The sequence below is a fragment of the Pseudophryne corroboree genome, unplaced genomic scaffold (assembly GCF_028390025.1).
Source record: "Pseudophryne corroboree isolate aPseCor3 unplaced genomic scaffold, aPseCor3.hap2 scaffold_1978, whole genome shotgun sequence".
Taxonomy (NCBI): Eukaryota; Metazoa; Chordata; class Amphibia; order Anura; family Myobatrachidae; genus Pseudophryne; species Pseudophryne corroboree.
In genome coordinates this window covers 32,218-46,697 of record NW_026968619.1, presented here as the reverse complement: position 1 = coordinate 46,697, position 14,480 = coordinate 32,218, and the positions used below count along the sequence as shown (strand labels likewise).

General features: G+C 43.0%; 1 non-coding gene across 1 annotated transcript; it reads right to left on the bottom strand.

Moving 5' to 3' along the window:
* Nucleotides 1-3,176: 3,176 nt before the first annotated feature.
* On the bottom strand, nt 3,177-3,250 carry TRNAN-AUU (transfer RNA asparagine (anticodon AUU)). The gene has a single exon. It is a non-coding gene; the product is annotated as a tRNA-Asn (tRNA).
* Between the last annotated feature and the right edge of the window lie 11,230 nt (nt 3,251-14,480).

The window sequence follows — 14,480 nt, the reverse complement described above, 5'->3', positions numbered from 1 at the left end:
CTGAATCTGCACTTACCCACAGGCTGTGATGGCATACCATATCTGTATTGCGCAAGGAACACGTCCATTAAGGCGTCAGCCTTAATGATCGGAATTTCATTGCTTTTTGGAGTTTGAGTGGAAGAGTTACAACAGGCTTCTGAAATTTCGATCATGTCTAAGAAGCCTTAATGGGACATGTGAAACCGTAAGGTTTTTTGTCTATGGAATATATATATATATATATATATATATATATATATCACAAACATATATGATTCATACATATATCACACACACATACATGATACATACATGAGAAAGACCTGGGATGGTGATGAGGCCAGGGCCCCCTGCTGATGTTGCGTTGAGGTTCAATCCCACCCAGGGACCTAATTGACCTTGTTATCAGATTTTGGTGATCTTTAAGTAGACAAGTCAAATTTCATACCCCCTGTTATGGTGTAGGGTACCTGGCCTTCTCTGATGTAATCAGAGTTAGATTTGATTCAGTGATTTTATAAAAACATCTAGGAAGCACAATTTAGCAGTGGGTTGCAGAGAAAAAGAAATATGCTGGCAAAAAAATCAAATTGCGTGATTAAACAGCTCTTCATTTTCTGGCTTTATTTTTATGCTAACAAATTTGTTCTCTGAAAAGTGTCCACAAAGCCAAGTCTCTGATTAACACCTTTGTAGGGATGGTTTTTCACCTATTACTAAATTAAACTTGCTTCATTGGAAAGGCAGCAAGATGCATCCTCATTTCAATGTCTACTGAAATAATACAGGTTGACACCAGGAAACATTAACGCCACTGCATCCTTGCTGCTTTCTCATGTGGAAGTCTGTTTAATGTGAAAACAAGGTGATATCTAATTAGCACACAGGTAAGGAATTAAGAAAATCTTTATTTAAGGGTGAAGATGTTTCTCACAAAATCGTTGCCCCAATGCATCATTGAAATTCAAGCTGGAAAGATGATTTTAAAATATCACTTGTACATTTTGTATTGCTCTTCTGGTGACAATGTAGTTTGTTTTTGTCAATTACCATTTTAATAATAGGGTAAAGAAAATGAAGTGGATTTTTGAAAGAAAACAATACTGTCAATATACTATTAAAACAAATTAAAATGGTAAAAGTTATTGTACTTTAAGTAAAAATAAAAGAGACAAAATATCAATCCCAGTTTTGGATTACTTTAATTAACAAAAAAAAAATGCATATAGCAGAGGATAGTTTCAATCTGCCTACCTCTGGGTTATGGGCCCAGCATGCTTCCATTGCAGTACTCTGCTGCACATGTAAGTTCAAGAGATCCTGAAGCACTCACTCATCATGGGAAAGTACCAATGTGTTTCTTCGTTGGTTGATGGAAGAAACATCTTACAAAAACTCTCCAGATTATTGACTTTTTAAAGCAGGGCTGGCCAAACCAGTCCTCGAGATCTACTAACAGTTCACATTTTCTAGACTACCTAGCTGGTGCACAGGTGTAGTCATTACTAATTAAGATGTGCTGCATTCATTCCTAACTGACCATTCTACAGATCTCCAGGAGGCCTGGAAAACATGAACTGTTGGAAGATCTCGAGGACCGGTTTGGCCAGCCCTGTTTTAAAGTTTTTCTAGGAAACGTTTTAGATGAATGCTTATTAGCCTTTGTCAGTATGGACTTTTGCAAAGTGTCTCTGTGGCACAATCAGTTAGTATGTACGGCTATTAACCAAAAGGTTGGTGGTTCAATCCCACCCAGGGACCTAATTGACCTTATCAGATTTTGGTGATCTTTAAGTAGACAAGTCAAAATTTCAAACCCCCTGTTATGGTGTAGGGTACCTGGCCTTCTCTGATGTAATCAGAGTTAGATTTGATTCAGTGATTTTATAAAAACAGCTAGGAAGCACAATTTAGCAGTGGGTTGCAGAGAAAAAAAATATGCTGGCAGAAAAATCCAATTGAGTGATTAAACAGCTCTTTATTTTCTGGCTTTATTTTTATGCTAACAAATTTGTTCTCTGAAAAGTGTCCACAAAGCCAAGTCTCTGATTAACACCTTTGTAGGGATGGTTTTTCACCTATTACTAAATTAAACTTGCTTCATTGGAAAGGCAGCAAGATGTATCCTCATTTCAATGTCTACTGAAATAATACAGGTTGACACCAGGAAACATTAACGCCACTGCATCCTTGCTGCTTTCTCATGTGGAAGTCTGTTTAATGTGAAAACAAGGTGATATCTAATTAGCACACAGGTAAGGAATTAAGAAAATCTTTATTTAAGGGTGAAGATGTTTCTCACAAAATCGTTGCCCCAATGCATCATTGAAATTCAAGCTGGAAAGATGATTTTAATATATCACTTGTACATTTTGTATTGCTCTTCTGGTGACAATGTAGTTTGTTTTTGTCAATTACCATTTTAATAATAGGGTAAAGAAAATTAAGTGGATTTTTGAAAGAAAACAATACTGTCAATATACTATTAAAACAAATTAAAATGGTAAAAGTTATTGTACTTTAAGTAAAAATAAAAGAGACAAAATATCAATCCCAGTTTTGGATTACTTTAATTAACAAAAAAAAAATGCATATAGCAGAGGATAGTTTCAATCTGCCTACCTCTGGGTTATGGGCCCAGCATGCTTCCATTGCAGTACTCTGCTGCACATGTAAGTTCAAGAGATCCTGAAGCACTCACTCATCATGGGAAAGTATCAATGTGTTTCTTCGTTGGTTGATGGAAGAAACATCTTACAAAAACTCTCCAGATTATTGACTTTTTAAAGTTTTTCTAGGAAACGTTTTAGATGAATGCTTATTAGCCTTTGTCAGTATGGACTTTTGCAAAGTGTCTCTGTGGTGCAATCGGTTAGTGTGTTTGGCTATTAACCAAAAGGTTGGTGGTTTAATCCCACCCAGGGACGTAATTGACCTTGTTATCAGATTTTGGTGATCTTTAAGTAGACAAGTCAAATTTCATACCCCCTGTTATGGTGTAGGGTACCAGGCCTTCTCTGATGTAATCAGAGTTAGATTTGATTCAGTGATTTTATAAAAACATCTAGGAAGCACAATTTAGCAGTGGGTTGCAGAGAAAAAGAAATATGCTGGCAAAAAAAATCAAATTGCGTGATTAAACAGCTCTTCATTTTCTGGCTTTATTTTTATGCTAACAAATTTGTTCTTCATTACGTCCCTAGGTGGGATTGAACCACCAACCTTTTGGTTAATAGCCAAACACACTAACCGATTGCGCCACAGAGACACTTTGCAAAAGTCCATACTGACAAAGGCTAATAAGCATTCATCTAAAACGTTTCCTAGAAAAACTTTAAAAAGTCAATAATCTGGAGAGTTTTTGTAAGATGTTTCTTCCATCAACCAACGAAGAAACACATTGGTACTTTCCCATGATGAGTGAGTGCTTCAGGATCTCTTGCACTTACATGTGCAGCAGAGTACTGCAATGGAAGCATGCTGGGCCCATAACCCAGAGGTAGGCAGATTGAAACTATCCTCTGCTATATGCATTTTTTTTGTTAATTAAAGTAATCCAAAACTGGGATTGATATTTTGTCTCTTTTATTTTTACTTAAAGTACAATAACTTTTACCATTTTAATTTGTTTTAATAGTATATTGACAGTATTGTTTTCTTTCAAAAATCCACTTCATTTTCTTTACCCTATTATTAAAATGGTAATTGACAAAAACAAACTACATTGTCACCAGAAGAGCAATACAAAATGTACAAGTGATATATTAAAATCATCTTTCCAGCTTGAATTTCAATGATGCATTGGGGCAACGATTTTGTGAGAAACATCTTCACCCTTAAATAAAGATTTTCTTAATTCCTTACCTGTGTGCTAATTAGATATCACCTTGTTTTCACATTAAACAGACTTCCACATGAGAAAGCAGCAAGGATGCAGTGGCGTTAATGTTTCCTGGTGTCAACCTGTATTATTTCAGTAGACATTGAAATGAGGATACATCTTGCTGCCTTTCCAATGAAGCAAGTTTAATTTAGTAATAGGTGAAAAACCATCCCTACAAAGGTGTTAATCAGAGACTTGGCTTTGTGGACACTTTTCAGAGAACAAATTTGTTAGCATAAAAATAAAGCCAGAAAATGAAGAGCTGTTTAATCACGCAATTTGATTTTTTTGCCAGCATATTTCTTTTTCTCTGCAACCCACTGCTAAATTGTGCTTCCTAGATGTTTTTATAAAATCACTGAATCAAATCTAACTCTGATTACATCAGAGAAGGCCAGGTACCCTACACCATAACAGGGGGTATGAAATTTGACTTGTCTACTTAAAGATCACCAAAATCTGATAACAAGGTCAATTACGTCCCTGGGTGGGATTGAACCACCAACCTTATGGTTAATAGCCGTACACACTAACTGATTGCGCCACAGAGACACTTTGCAAAAGAACATACTGACAAATGCTAATAAGCATTCATCTAAAACGTTTCCTAGAAAAACTTAAAAACAGGGCTGGCCAAACCGGTCCTCGAGATCTTCAAACAGTTCATGTTTTCCAGGCCTCCTGGAGATCTGTAGAATGGTCAGTTAGGAATGAATGCAGCACATCTTAATTAGTAATGACTACACCTGTGCACCAGCTAGGTAGTCTAGAAAATGTGAACTGTTAGTAGATCTCGAGGACTGGTTTGGCCAGCCCTGCTTTAAAAAGTCAATAATCTGGAGAGTTTTTGTAAGATGTTTCTTCCATCAACCAACGAAGAAACACATTGGTACTTTCCCATGATGAGTGAGTGCTTCAGGATCTCTTGAACTTACATGTGCAGCAGAGTACTGCAATGGAAGCATGCTGGGCCCATAACCCAGAGGTAGGCAGATTGAAACTATCCTCTGCTATATGCATTTTTTTTTTGTTAATTAAAGTAATCCAAAACTGGGATTGATATTTTGTCTCTTTTATTTTTACTTAAAGTACAATAACTTTTACCATTTTAATTTGTTTTAATAGTATATTGACAGTATTGTTTTCTTTTAAAAATCCACTTCATTTTCTTTACCCTATTATTAAAATGGTAATTGACAAAAACAAACTACATTGTCACCAGGAGAGCAATACAAAATGTACAAGTGATATATTAAAATCATCTTTCCAGCTTGAATTTCAATGATGCATTGGGTCAACAATTTTGTGAGAAACATCTTCACCCTTAAATAAAGATTTTCTTAATTCCTTACCTGTGTGCTAATTAGATATCACCTTGTTTTCACATTAAACAGACTTCCACATGAGAAAGCAGCAAGGATGCAGTGGCGTTAATGTTTCCTGGTGTCAACTTGTATTATTTCAGTAGACATTGAAATGAGGATGCATCTTGCTGCCTTTCCAATGAAGCAAGTTTAATTTAGTAATAGGTGAAAAACCATCCTTACAAAGGTGTTAATCAGAGACTTGGCTTTGTGGACACTTTTCAGAGAACAAATTTGTTAGCATAAAAATAAAGCCAGAAAATGAAGAGCTGTTTAATCACTCGATTGGATTTTTCTGCCAGCATATTTTTTTTCTCTGCAACCCACTGCTAAATTGTGCTACCTAGCTGTTTTTTATAAAATCACTGAATCAAATCTAACTCTGATTACATCAGAGAAGGCCATGTACCCTACACCATAAGAGGAGGTTTGAAATTTTGACTTGTCTACTTAAATATCACCAAAATCTGATCACAAGGTTAATTACGTCCCTGGGTGGGATTGAACCACCAACCTTTTGGTTAATAGTCAAACACACTAACCGATTGCGCCACAGAGACACTTTGCAAAAAGTACATACTGACAAAGGCTAATATGCATACATCTAGAACGTTTCCTAGAAAAACATTAAAAAATCAATAATCTGGAGAGTTTTTGTAAGATGTTTCTTCCATCAACCAATGAAGAAACACATTGGTACTTTCCCATGATGAGTGAGTGCTTCAGGATCTCTTGCACTTACGTGTGCAGCAGAGTACTGCAATGGAAGCATGCTGGACCCATAACCCAGAGGTAGGCAGTTTGAAACTATCCTTTGCTATATGCATTTTTTTTTGTTAATTTAAGTAATCAAAACTGGGATTGATATTTTTGCTCTTTTATTTTTACTTAAAGTACAATAACTTTTACCATTTTAATTTGTTTTAATAGTATATTGACAGTATAGTTTTCTTTCAAAAATCCACTTAATTTTCTTTACCCTATTATTAAAATGGTAATTGACAAAAAAAAACTACATTGTCAACAGAAGAGCAATACAAAATGTACAAGTGATATATTAAAATCATCTTTCCAGCTTGAATTTCAATGATGCATTGGGGCAACAATTTTGTGAGAAACATCTTCACCCTTAAATAAAGATTTTCGTAATTTCTTACCTGTGTGCTAATTAGATATCACCTTGTTTTCACATTAAACAGACTTCCACATGAGAAAGCAGCAAGGATGCAGTGGCGTTAATGTTTCCTGGTGTCAACCTGTATTATTTCAGTAGACATTGAAATGAGGATGCATCTTGCTGCCTTTCCAATGAAGCAAGTTTAATTTAGTAATAAGTGAAAAACCATCCCTACAAAGGTGTTAATCAGAGACTTGGCTTTGTGGACACTTTTCAGAGAACAAATTTGTTAGCATAAAAATAAAGCCAGAAAATGAAGAGCTGTTTAATCACGCAATTTGATTTTTTTGCCAGCATATTTCTTTTTCTCTGCAACCCACTGCTAAATTGTGCTTCCTAGATGTTTTTATAAAATCACTGAATCAAATCTAACTCTGATTACATCAGAGAAGGCCAGGTACCCTACACCATAACAGGGGGTATGAAATTTGACTTGTCTACTTAAAGATCACCAAAATCTGATAACAAGGTCAATTAGGTCCCTGGGTGGGATTGAACCACCAACCTTTTGGTTAATAGCCGTACATACTAACTGATTGCGCCACAGAGACACTTTGCAAAAGTTCATACTGACAAAGGCTAATAAGCATTCATCTAAAACGTTTCCTAGAAAAACTTTAAAAAGTCAATAATCTGGAGAGTTTTTGTAAGATGTTTCTTCCATCAACCAACGAAGAAACACATTGGTACTTTCCCATGATGAGTGAGTGCTTCAGGATCTCTTGCACTTACATGTGCAGCAGAGTACTGCAATGGAAGCATGCTGGGCCCATAACCCAGAGGTAGGCAGATTGAAACTATCCTCTGCTATATGCATTTTTTTTTTGTTAATTAAAGTAATCCAAAACTGGGATTGATATTTTGGCTCTTTTATTTTTACTTAAAGTACAATAACTTTTACCATTTTAATTTGTTTTAATAGTATATTGACAGTATTGTTTTCTTTTAAAAATCCACTTCATTTTCTTTACCCTATTATTAAAATGGTAATTGACAAAAACAAACTACATTGTCACCAGAAGAGCAATACAAAATGTACAAGTGATATATTAAAATCATCTTTCCAGCTTGAATTTCAATGATGCATTGGGGCAACGATTTTGTGAGAAACATCTTCACCCTTAAATAAAGATTTTCTTAATTCCTTACCTGTGTGCTAATTAGATATCACCTTGTTTTCACATTAAACAGACTTCCACATGAGAAAGCAGCAAGGATGCAGTGGCGTTAATGTTTCCTGGTGTCAACCTGTATTATTTCAGTAGACATTAAAATGATGATGCATCTTGCTGCCTTTCCAATGAAGCAAGTTTAATTTAGTAATAGGTGAAAAACCATCCCTACAAAGGTGTTAATCAGAGACTTGGCTTTGTGGACACTTTTCAGAGAACAAATTTGTTAGCATAAAAATAAAGCCAGAAAATGAAGAGCTGTTTAATCACGCAATTTGATTTTTTTGCCAGCATATTTCTTTTTCTCTGCAACCCACTGCTAAATTGTGCTTCCTAGATGTTTTTATAAAATCACTGAATCAAATCTAACTCTGATTACATCAGAGAAGGCCAGGTACCCTACACCATAACAGGGGGTATGAAATTTGACTTGTCTACTTAAAGATCACCAAAATCTGATAACAAGGTCAATTAGGTCCCTGGGTGGGATTGAACCTCAACGCAACATCAGCAGGGGGCCCTGGCCTCATCACCATCCCAGGTCTTTCTCATGTATGTATCATGTATGTGTGATATATGTATGTATGATATATGTATGAATCATATATGTTTGTGATATATATATATATATATATATATATATATATATTTATATTCCATAGACAAAAAACCTTACGGTTTCACATGTCCCATTAAGGCTTCTTAGACATGATCGAAATTTCAGAAGCCTGTTGTAACTCTTCCACTCAAACTCCAAAAAGCAATGAAATTCCGATCATTAAGGCTGACGCCTTAATGGACGTGTTCCTTGCGCAATACAGATATGGTATGCCATCACAGCCTGTGGGTAAGTGCAGATTCAGCACTCTCACAGAGTGAGATTGCTGTCACTCACACAATGGTGGAGCTGCTAATTCACAGATTTGTGTGCTCATTGGAATACACACATGCAGTCTATGCAACTGAAGGTCTGAGCAGTTTTGTGGTGCTCCCATCCCACACAGTGCCCACAACCATCCCATTCAGTCAACACAACAAAGCCACCTTGTTACAACATCCTTCTAACTCCATACATCCATCTCACTTAGTATACACATTTAGCTCCCTCAAACATCTTGGTTAATTGCTAAACTATAATACCCCATCTACGGTCTATGCATCTACACTTACTTCCCCTATACACCCCCATGCTGCCCGGTCTTCCCCAATCCCTACTGCTGTGTTCTCCCATCTGTGCTAGTCTGTACTAACTTATCTGTACCATCTGTCTTTCCCCACCTGTGCATTGTCTGTACCACCGTTTCCTTCTCTCTGTGCTGCTCAGTGTTTCCTTCTTCAACGTCACTCCGCCTCCTCCAGTACATGGCACACTGTCTTCTCTTCCATCTGCACCAGTTTTCTACCCATCCATGCCAGTGTTTTCAACCCATCTGCACCATTTCCCCCATCTGCACCGCTCTGTCTCCCTTCCCATACTTGCTGCTTAATCTACCCCCTATCCACACCACTCTTACCCTATTCATGTAGCTGACATCCTGAAGGTAAATTTAGTGGATCCTGCGCTCTTGGCAGGGGGATAACCGCCACAGCCCACCCCCCAGTGGTCCGGAAACGCCTCCGTTGTGCAGACCATGCCCTGCCAATGGCATTCTAACGCTGTTTGCACGCCCCCCTCCTTCCCCGCAACCACCTCTGCCTATCAATCAGGCAGGGTGATAGCATCTCACTGGGCTCCTGGGGTACGCACGCGCAGTGCGGCCATTGCACGTGCGCACCTCACAAACTAATTCAGACTGCAATCGCTGCTGCTGCTGCGGTCTGAATTACCCCCTGTGTTTCTCTGTCCCCCCCATTAGTGCTGCTTAGTGTTCCCTCTATCCACACACTTCTGTTCCCCCATCCACACCGCTCTCCTCCCTCCAATCAACAACACTCTTACCTCATCTGAGCAGCTTTGTCTTCCGCTCAGACCTTCAGTTGCATAGACTGCATGTGTGTATTCCAATGAGCACACAAATCTGTGAATTAGCAGCTCCACCATTGTGTGAGTGACAGCAATCTCACTCTGTGAGAGTGCTGAATCTGCACTTACCCACAGGCTGTGATGGCATACCATATCTGTATTGCGCAAGGAACACGTCCATTAAGGCGTCAGCCTTAATGATTGGAATTTCATTGCTTTTTGGAGTTTGAGTGGAAGAGTTACAACAGGTTTCTGAAATTTCGATCATGTCTAAGAAGCCTTAATGGGACATGTGAAACCGTAAGGTTTTTTGTCTATGGAATTTCATCGCTTTTTTTAAATTTATTTTTTTTATTCAGAAATGTAAAATTTCACTTAAAGAATAAACATTTGATTTTTTAAATGTTTAATGAAAATGTTCGTATAACATCACTGTTCTGTGCAAAATTATTTTATTAACCAAACCAAATTGTTTAAGGTCCGTACACACTTAACGATTTAATGAGCGACGTCGCTCATTTTATCGTTAAGTGTGTATGCAGCCAGCGACAAACGATGCGCGGCCCCGCGGGTCGGCAACAATCTTCGCTGTCGGTAGGGCATGCAGGAAGGATGTGGACTGTCGTCCACGACCTTCATGCAGGGCTGGCGGGGGCGTGACGTCACTGAGCGATATGAGCGGTCATATCGCTCAGTGTGTACAGTCGGCCGCCGGCCGGCCCGGGAGGGGAAACATTAGACGATGTAGCTCACAGAGCGACATCGTTTAATGTGTACGGGCCTTTAGACTTTGGTCAAAATATTTTGCTGCCTTTGCAGCTGATGCAGGGAGGGGGGTAGGCGGCAGCAGCCTGTAACTGAGGCTGGAGGTAGGCGTGAAATGCATTGCTTGTACGTGTGAGTGCGTGGTGTCAGGTGCTGCGCGTGTATATGTGTGTGTGTGTCAGGTGCTGCCTGTGTATGTGTGTGTCAGCTCCTGTGTGTATGTGTGTGTCAGGTGCTGCGTGTATATATGAGTGTGTCTGATGGTGCGTGTGTATGCGTCAGCTGCCGCACGTGTGTGTGTGTGTGTCAGGTGTTGCGGGTGTATATGTGTGTGAGTATCAGGTGCTCCGCGTGTGTACAAGTGTATGTCTGGTGCTGTGCATGAATACGTATGTCTGTGTCAGGTGATGCGCGTGTACATGAGTGTGCGTCAGGTGCTGCGCGTGTACATGAGTGTGCATTAGGTGCTGCGCGTGTACATGAGTGTGCGTCAGGTGCTGCGTGTGTACATGAGTGTGCGTCAGGTGCTGCGCGTGTACATGTGTGTGCGTCAGGTGCTGCGCGTGTACATGTGTGTGCCTCAGGTGCTGCACGTGTCTATGTGTGTGTGAGTAAGGCACTGCGTGTGTATGTGTGTGTCTGATGGTGTGCGTGTATATGTATGTGTCAGGTGCTGCATGTATATGCATGTGTCAGGTGCTGCGTGTATATGCATGTGTCAGGTGCTGCGTGTATATGCATGTGTCAGGTGCTGCGTGTATATGCATGTGTCAGGTGCTGCATGTTTATTTTATTGTGTCTGATGGTACGTGTGTGTGTCAGGTGCCGCACGTGTATGTGTGTGTGTGTCAGGTGTTGCGCGTGTATGTGTGGGTCAGGTGCTGCATGTTTATTTTATTGTGTCTGATGCTACGTGTGTGTGTGTGTCAGGTGCCGCACGTGTATGTGTGTGTGTCAGGTGTTGCGCGTGTATGTGTGGATCAGGTGCTGCATGTTTATTTTATTGTGTCTGATGCTACGTGTGTGTGTGTCAGGTGCCGCACGTGTATGTGTGTGTGTCAGGTGTTGCGCGTGTATGTGTGTGTCAGGTGCCGCGCGTGTATGTGTGTGTCAGGTGCCGTTCCCCTTCTTCCCATCCCAGCTCTCTCTGTAGAATACAGCTCTGCACCCAGAGAGAGGGAAAGACTAGGGGGCTGATCACTGCACTGCTCACTTTTTGGTCATGAGTTCGGCCTCCTGTTTCTTCCAGTGCTGTGTTCCTGCAGCCTAGCCCTCCCTGTTGTGCCAGAGAATCAGCCCTTCCTTCCCCTGACAGAGAGAGAGAGCCCGAGGCAGATACACTCTTCCCGTAGCTGGCCTACCCCCAGTACTTCAGCACTGGCCATGCGGCAGTCAACAAAGGAGACCAGCAGGGGGTTCTGGCAGCATCAACTGTGGCCGCAGCTGGATCGGGGAGGCCTGCAGTGTCTGAGGTGGGCAACACTTCCTCCGCCGCTGTCACCTTCCCCTGCCGGAGAGAAAGCCAGAGACATACCCTTCCCGCAGCTGGGATACCCCTAGTACCTCAGCGCTGGACAGGCAGAAGTCTATGGAGGGGACCGGCAGGGGTTTCGGGCCGCCGCAGCAGCAGCGGCCGCAGTCAGATCAGGGAGGCCTGCAGGGTCAGAACTGGGCAGCACTTCCACCAACACTGTCACCTCTGTGCTGGGCATGTACACCAGTCCGTACGGACGGAGGTGTCCACAACAGGCAGCAGTATAATGAGTCAGACAAACTCATTACACGCTGCCCACTGCTGCGCCGCATGCCCTCGATGGAGGAAGCCTAGATGCGGTCCCCAGCGGCAGCGAGGGAGAAGGGTGATCACATCACCCTTCAACCCAGCACCTCACAATCAGCTGGGGATCTGCAGTAGCTTCATCTCTCTCTTCCTCTCCCTCTCTGACAGCACAGCAGCCCCTCTGGGTCCCATGTAGCTCTGCCCCCCTGCTCACAGTTCACTCGGCCTCTCCTGATTAAAAAGAAAATAAGAGCCTGACCTGCTGCTCAGATGCGAGGAGGGGACGGGCGGTAGGTCCTCTGTGAGTACACTACACAGTCAAAATTAACTCTGACTCCTCACAACAGTGTGGACTGCAGGCGACGTCAGATGCCAATTTGGGTGTGCTTGCCGCACTACCTGCCCATCAAGCCCAACGTGGCATTTTGTATTAGGAACCCTATAACAGCATTCCGACATCCCTCCCTATGACGCTGCCATCCATACACTGCCGCTCTCATACATCCGTACACCGCCACTCTCATACATCCGCACACTGCCGCTCTCACACAACTGTACACTGTTGCTCTCATACATCCATACACTGCCGCTCTCATACATCCGTACAACCCCGCTCTCATACATCCGTACAACCCCGCACTCTTACAGCCGCACTCTTACAGCCGCACTCTTACAGCCGCACACTGCCGCACTCTTACAGCCGCACACCGCCGCACGCATACAGCCGCACACCATCGCACTCATACAGCCGCACACCGACGCAGTTATACAGCCGTACATTGCCGCTCTCATACATCCGCACACTGCCGCTCTCATACATCCGCACACTGCCGCTCACATCTATACATACATAGCCTCCATACATCTACACATCCAATCCCCGCGCAAGGGAACACTGAAATCACTATCACTTTTCCCCGGGGTGTGACCACAGCCAGCCACTACTCCGGCCACCTTCTTGTGACACCAAAATGCATCTTACCTATCATCAGGGTGGTGCTGCTGCTGGGGGCAGGTTGCTGCCTCAGTCTCCTAGTTGGTGCTGCGATTGGAGGGGGTACTGCTTCCCTGTGCTGCCACTGTCTCCCGGATCATCGTGCCGCTGGCTGAATTGCAGCTTGACGCTACTGCTGCCGGGAGTAACAGCTTCCTGACTGTTGTTGCTGGTGGCTGCCTACTGCTCATTGCCGCCGGAACACTGACCGGCTCGGCAGTGATGCTGGCGGAGGAGTAGTGGCGGTGGGGTGGTGCCTGCTCCCTTCCCTCGAGCATGCCGCAGTGTAAAAAAATAAATAATAGAGAGCATACCAGGGTGAGAGTCTGTATGGATCACAGTGATTACACGGGGCACAGCATAAGGACACCTTGCTGTGAGGGGCTCTGCCCACACAGATTGCTGCACCCTCTCTGATGTCAGCCGCTGCCCTCTCGTTCTCTGGGCGGCCAGTTCCAGTGTGAGGTAGGAGAGGAAGAGAACACACAGGTGTTAGGCGCCGTGGTCCGCGATGTCCTCGCGGCCCGGCGCCTAGCAACTAGGGACGCCGAGTGTGCTAGCCGCCGGCTCCCTAGCAACGCTAGGACGCCGGGCGCGCTGAGCCGCCTGGACCCTAGCAACGGGGACGCCACGGACGGACTGCGCTCCCCTTGCAGGGTCAATCAAGTAAACTACACACACACACACTTGTCTTCTGGTCATGCAGCAAGGCAGCTGCACGGCATTGTGCTAATCAGGCTCTGAACTTCTGATTGAAGGACTCCCTGCTAAATACCTTCTCAGTGCTTCACACAGACGCCGGTAATAGCTTCCTGCATGCTGCTTTGGTTTGCTGACGTCTGTTCCAGTTCTGCTGTGTCCGGTCATTCCTGTCCTCAGAGTTCCTGAATCTTAGTGTTGTCATCTCTTCCCAAGGAGTCTTCCAGTCCTCATTTACCCGCAACAGTCGCTAGAGGATCTCGTGTGGTTTTCGTGAGTGGCGGCTCTGCCGCGTGCTGCGGCCTAGGCCGCTTTATTTTGTATTCTGTGTTGGTGCATTTGCGGAGGTTTACGCTCCCACACTCCTCTCCGGAACTCGCCGGTGCCGGGTAGAAGAGTGGACAAGTGGGTATTTTGGTTGTCCTTTTCCCTGGCGGTTTTCCGCACATACTCTAGTTTAAAGTTAGTTTTGAGCCCCTGGCTTTGTTGTTTAGTAGAGGGCCCCTTGTTATCACCCTGTCTCGGATTTCTCTTGGTCTCCCATTAAGACCTGAGGGGGCATCGGAGTTGGGCAGACGTAATCCGCCCTTCAAACGCGGCAGCCATGGGCCCAAGCAACCATAGTCTCGCAAGAGATTTCTGACAGCACGGGCGAGACAACGGAGATAGGGCGCCAGGGGCTATTCCCGTTCCCACTCCCT